Source organism: Carcharhinus amblyrhynchos, chromosome 2 (genome assembly GCF_965287045.1).
Source record: "Carcharhinus amblyrhynchos chromosome 2, sCarAmb.v2.hapA, whole genome shotgun sequence".
NCBI lineage: Eukaryota > Metazoa > Chordata > Chondrichthyes > Carcharhiniformes > Carcharhinidae > Carcharhinus > Carcharhinus amblyrhynchos.
The window spans coordinates 59,071,953-59,078,069 of record NC_137325.1 but is presented as its reverse complement, the minus strand read 5'-3'; positions in this window follow the sequence as shown (position 1 = coordinate 59,078,069).

Sequence of the window (6,117 nt, the reverse complement as noted above, 5' to 3'; positions counted from 1 at the left end):
GACCCAAATTTTCAATTCCTCTCAGGCCACGAAAGAGGTGCCAGAGGACTGGAGAACAGCTAATGTGATTCCACTATTTAAGAACAGTTGTAGAGATAAGCCAGGGAACTGCAGACCAGTGAGTCCCACATCAGTGGTAGGGAAACCATGAGAGAGACCTCTGAAGGAGAGCATCTATCGCCACTTGGAGAGGCAAAGTCTGATCAGGAATATTCAGCATGGCTTCACCAGAAAGGGATCATGCCTAACAAATTTGATTGAAATTTTTGAGGAAGCGACCAGGTGTATTGATGAGAGTAGTACAGTCAATGTTTATATGATTTCAGCCAAGCACTTGATAAGGTCCCACATGGGAGGCTTGTAAAGAAGGTAAATTCACATGGGATACAGGGTACTTTGATGAAGTGGATTCAAAATTGGTTCAGTTGTAAGAGACAGAGGGTAATGACAGAAGGCTGCTTTAGTAACTAGAAGCCAGTGTCCAGTGATGTACCACAGGGATCTGTGTTGGACCCCTACTTTTCGTCATTTATATAAGTGATATTGATGACAATGTGGGGGTAGGATTAATAAGTTTGTGGTTGACACAAGATTGGACGGGTGGTTAACAATGAGGCAGAGTGTCTTGGGATACAAGAAGATATAGATGGAGTGGTCAAATGGGCAGAGAAATGGCAGATGGAATTTAACCCTGAAAAGTATGAGGTGATTATACATTGCAAGGAGTAATTTGACAAGGAAAGTACTCAATGAATGGTAGGACACTAGGAAGTTCTGTGGAACAAAGGAACTTTGGTATATTTGTCCACAGATCTCTGAAAGTGGAAAGGAATGTTAGTAGGGTGGTAAAAAAGGCATATGGCACACATGTCTTTATCAATCGAGGCATAGATTACAAAAGCAGGGAAGTCATGTTGGAGTTGTATTGAACTTTGGCGAGGTCACAGCTAGAGTACTATGTGCAGTTCTGGTGGCCACATTATCAAAAGGAAGTGATTGCACAGTAGGGGGCGCAGAAGAGATTTATCAAGATTGTGCCTGGAATGGAACATTTGAGTTATGAAGAGATGTTGCATAGGTTTGGGTTTTGTTCATTCAAGCAGAGAAGACGAGGGGCGACCTGATTGAGGTGTTCAATATTATGAGAGACATGGACAGAGTGGACAAGGAGCAGCTGTTTCCCTTAGTTGAAGGGTCAGTCACGAGGGGACATAGGTTCAAGGTGAGAGGTAGGAGGTTTAGAGGGGATGCGAGGAAAAGTTTTTTTATCCAGAGGGTGATAATGATCTGGAATGTGCTGCCTGGGAGAGTGATGGAGGCGGCTTGCTTCACATCCTTTAAAAACTACCTGGATGCGCACTTGGCACATCATAACATCCAGGGCTTTGGACCAAGTGCTGGCAGATGGGATTAGGTGGAAGTTCAGGTGTTTTTAATGTGTTGGTGCAGACTCAAAGGGCCAAAGGGCTTCTTCTACACTGTAAAGTTCTATGATATTGTTCTTGATTATTACTGTATGTAGTAATAAATGCTGCAGATCATAAGATACTTAGCTATATTATATTCTAATAATGAGTTTCAACTTTTTCTCTCTTTAATGCAGATGAATTTAGTCTTTAATACTAATACCTAAATAATTGTCATTTGCTTCTTACTCACTTCAAAACTATAAATATATAAGATTAACCAACATAAAATCTCAGCCAAAAAAAAATTCCGTCATTAAATTCCAGAGTAAAGATAAAATTGCAGCTTTGTGATTCAATGCAATTTCTTAAAAATTGCAATATACATTTAAGCCTGAATATTACAAAGATAATCAAAATGCCATTATTGCATTGATTTCATGATTATGACAAATACTAAAAGTATTTTCCTTTCTATCCATCCATTCTGCACAGACTCAAGCTGCCACTGTTTAAAACAAACCCTGAAGACTTAAGTGGAGGAATTATTGTAAAGGTAACTGAAACTATGAACGTAGACCATAGTGTCAAACTCTAATAGAAATATACAAATGTTCTTCCAAGGGTAAACCTTCATAGAAAAATCTGGTAAAGAACAGTTCTGACATTGTGGCAATGCACCAACAATATTCAGATGGCTGGTCATTAGATTTCATGTATTGCAGCAGCCAATTTCATCCATCACTGCCAATGTATAACGGCCAGCACAGGTGCCCAAGGGGTTTGTAACCCTTATTAGACTTTCAAATATTTATTTCACCTTATGTTGGACAAAACCAATGTCATAGCAGTGGAGCTGGAACTCAACACCATTTAGTAGTTGAGGTTTGTCCACCATGCAAGGAATTTATTCTCACTGCCATGGCAGAGGAAGGACCATCTTCGAATCATCTTCCAGCTGTAGTTCAAACAGGGCAAAGTGCAAGTGTCTTAGTTGCCCTGCTCCCTTGGAAACTGGCCTTTTTAATCTCATTTATTTCTCATAGTAGTACAGTGTTGTTGTCACTCACAATAATGGGATAATATGCATTTGCTCTTGGGGGTATCATACTGTTGGTTCATGTCATGAAATGAAGATATCAATGTAGCATTCAGAAACATTGTCATAATTCGTTACTTATCATGAATGGCTGACTGTATTCCAGAAATATAAGAATTAACCTTCACACCTATGCTCCCAGGTATAATATTATAAAGCTTTGTAGCTGACCTGGTCGCATTGAATAGACAAGTTAGATATGGGTCGACTTCATTGTAACCCTAATTCTCCATCTGGGTACAATGTTGGGGATGTCAGAATGTGGAGACTCAGCTCCAGTTATAATTTAGGGACAATTTAAATGAGGCTGAGGTTACATCTGCATGCAATTCATATCTGATTGGTTCTAATGTTGCATCATTTTGAGACTTGGTCAATATTGTCCCAGATCTTCCAGTCAGCTTCAGTGCTGTGTGGAGTGACACTGCTCATGGAAATTTCGCCAACCCCACCACATTGCATTATTTCAGCTGGAACCTCAGATCCAGGCTGCAGCAGCAATGTGTCAGCGAGATATCTCCATGGCTCACCGACAAGGATAGGTGAAGTCGGGTGAAGAGAAGGCATACCCAATTTTATGACATTAGCTGCCTCATTCAGGTAGATTTTTTAAAGCTCTCGAGTCTTTTAGTGAATGAGTGGGTAAATGGGTGTGTGAGTGGATGGGTTGGTGGGTGGTTGTTTGAGTGGCAGCTGGACAGCCAGAGACAGCCCTCACTATGTTGCTTCTTTATAAGCAGGCGCACCCCATCATGATATAACAAAAGAACATAAGAACATAAGAAATAGGAGCAGGAGTAGGCCATTTAGCCCTTCGAGCCTGCCTCGCCATTCAATAAGATCATGGCTGATCTGTCGTGGCTCAGTTCCACATTCCCGCCCTCTCCCCATAACCCTTAATCCCCTCGCTTATCAAAAACCCATCAACCCGCTAATTTGTAAATTGGCTAATGGTCTTTGCATAGGGTTAGGGACACCTGGGGCAGAAGTCACACCTTTTAAGAGCTGCTGATCAGCACCACCAAGAAGGCAGTGGCCACTGGTGGTATTACACCCAACCCAGCCCTTCCATCAAGGAGGGACACAGACACAGGTGATGGCAAGAAGGGGGTTACAGGGTATGCAGGAGTGTCTGCAGCAAGGGTAAAGGGGCTGTCTCCCCGCCCACTCGCCACTCTTCCTGATTCCAGGCCCCTCCATCAGGCACTGAGAGTCTTTGAACAAGCGAACCCACAGGCAAACACATCAGCAAACCTGGGGAGTCTTATCTGAATTATTTGCTAGCTTGGGGAATGCAATGACTCCACACAGATTGATGTAGCAGTGACTAATTGAAAGGATTTATTAACAATAAGAACTTTATACACAAAGGGATCAATAGCATGACTAACAGAGGTCAACTCTTAACAACACCCCAACTCCAACGTAAACCCTCCAGCTTCGAGATTGCCCATCCTCCTTCCCAATTGGCTTGGATTCATGCACTGGCGTTCCATTGGCTCCAGCCTGGTCGGATGGCGTGCAGAGGCTAACCCCTTAAAAGAGCAATGCTCCCATAGTCCTTCCCCCTGAACCCCTTGGGCTACCTGTGATAAAACAAAAAGAAAAGCAGTTAACACATTGGCAGAGAAACAACAAATTACAGAAGGGACACCAGAGAAAAAAGCTGGTCCGGAGAGTTGAATGCCTTAGCTCTCTCAGGGGCTCTTCAGCAGCCAATGACATAGGATCCACCAATGGGGTGGACTTGCTAGCTAACCCTGGAGCTAAGCTTGGGCCTGCTTCGCCTTCTGCCTCAGCCACCTAAACCAGAAGCTACCTTGGCCCCATTGTGGTATTGGAACTGTCCCATTCAGGGGCTGCTACATATACACTTACTCATCACCTGGAATTAGCTCCAGTCTCTTGTGTAAGTGGGTGGCATGCTCCTTAACTCAATGTCCCTGTGACTCCATAACTCTCCGTGGTACCCAGGCTGATCCACCACCAAAATCCTATACCAGCACAAGGACATTCACATCGAACAATCTGTCACCCTTTTGAGAGTCATGATGCTCTTTTTGGAGGCTTACTTTGCCTCCACCCTCCCTGACAAACTTGAGAACAGTGAGAACTCTCACAACACCAGGTTAAAGTCCAACAGGTTTATTTGGTAGCACAAGACACAAGCTTTCGGAGCACTGCCTTTTCATCAGGTGAGTGGGAGTTCTGTTCACAAACAGGGCCTATAAAGGCACAAACTCAATTTACAAAATAATGATTAGAATATTCCATTTTTCACATTTCATCAACGCTGCCGTTGCTGACAAAGGGGCAGCGCTTTGAAAGCTTGTGGCTTGTGCTGCCAAACAAACCTATTGGACTTTAACCTGGTGTTGTGAGACTTCTTACTGTGTTTACCCCAGTCCGGCATCTCCACATCAAATTTGAGAACACCAGGTATGCAGGCATCGACCTATCAGCCATTCTGCAGACATCACTCCACTGGTGGCATGAGGTGTAGTGTTGTAGGATAACAAAAAGCATATTAATCACGATGGCACCAGCCTAAGAGCTCACTTCTTTATTGAAACTGAACATATTTGAGGCAGGATGGGAGTGGCTAATCTACTATGGTGTCTATCATTAGACTTGAAATTCATCTGCTGTGATTGTCGTTCTGTTGCCAGACACCAACACCTCAAGCAGATCATGGATTGCAAAGGTCTGCCTCAATTTCTCAATAGTACATGTGTTTGTGGTATCTCTTGAGTTGAACATGTAGCCACTTGGAATGGGCATCTACTAGGATCAGGAACATGTGCCTCAAAAAGGTCCAGCAAAATCTAGTGACCCTCGACAAAAGCCTGGCTGTTCCAAGGGTGCATGTTCACTGATGGAGGTAACAATTGCAGAATCTGACAACTTTCATATTGCCCAACAATTTGTTCAATGTCTTTATCAATGCCAGGCCACCCGACTTGACTGCTGACCAACACTTTCATTTTGTTCTGACCAGGATGGGCAGCATGTGACTCTTGAAGCAGGGGCCATTGCCCCAGATGTGGTACAATAGCATAGAACCCCCCCCCAACCCTCACATACACACACACAATAGCACTCCATCTTCACAGGTTATTTCATCCCTGCATTGCAAAGACGGCTTCACTTGCACTGCCTTGTCGAAGTGCCATCTTGTCTGTACCATTTTCTTGACCTTTGCCAACACCAGGTCAAACTGAAAAGGCTGCAAGACCTGGCAATCATCAAGCCTGTGCGGTTTTCTGAATGGGCCATGCCTATTGTTCCGGTTCTGAAACCAGATCATACTGTGAGGAACTGTGGAGATTATAAACTGACAGTGAACAAAGGAGTCCAGCTGGATTGATTCCCAAGAACCCTGCTTCATCCAGCCATGTATTCATCTACCTTATCCTTAGTTTTTCATACTCACATCCATGGTACTGGGAGTAATCCAGGTCCTGCTTGCTACCTACCTCCCTAAATCCTGACTGAAGGACCACATTCTTCATTTTGCCTGTGTTGTTCGTACCACTGTGGACTATGATCTTCAGTTAAGCATTCTCCTAGGTGGCTTTCATGACACACAACAGCACAGAGTCGCTGAGCAGA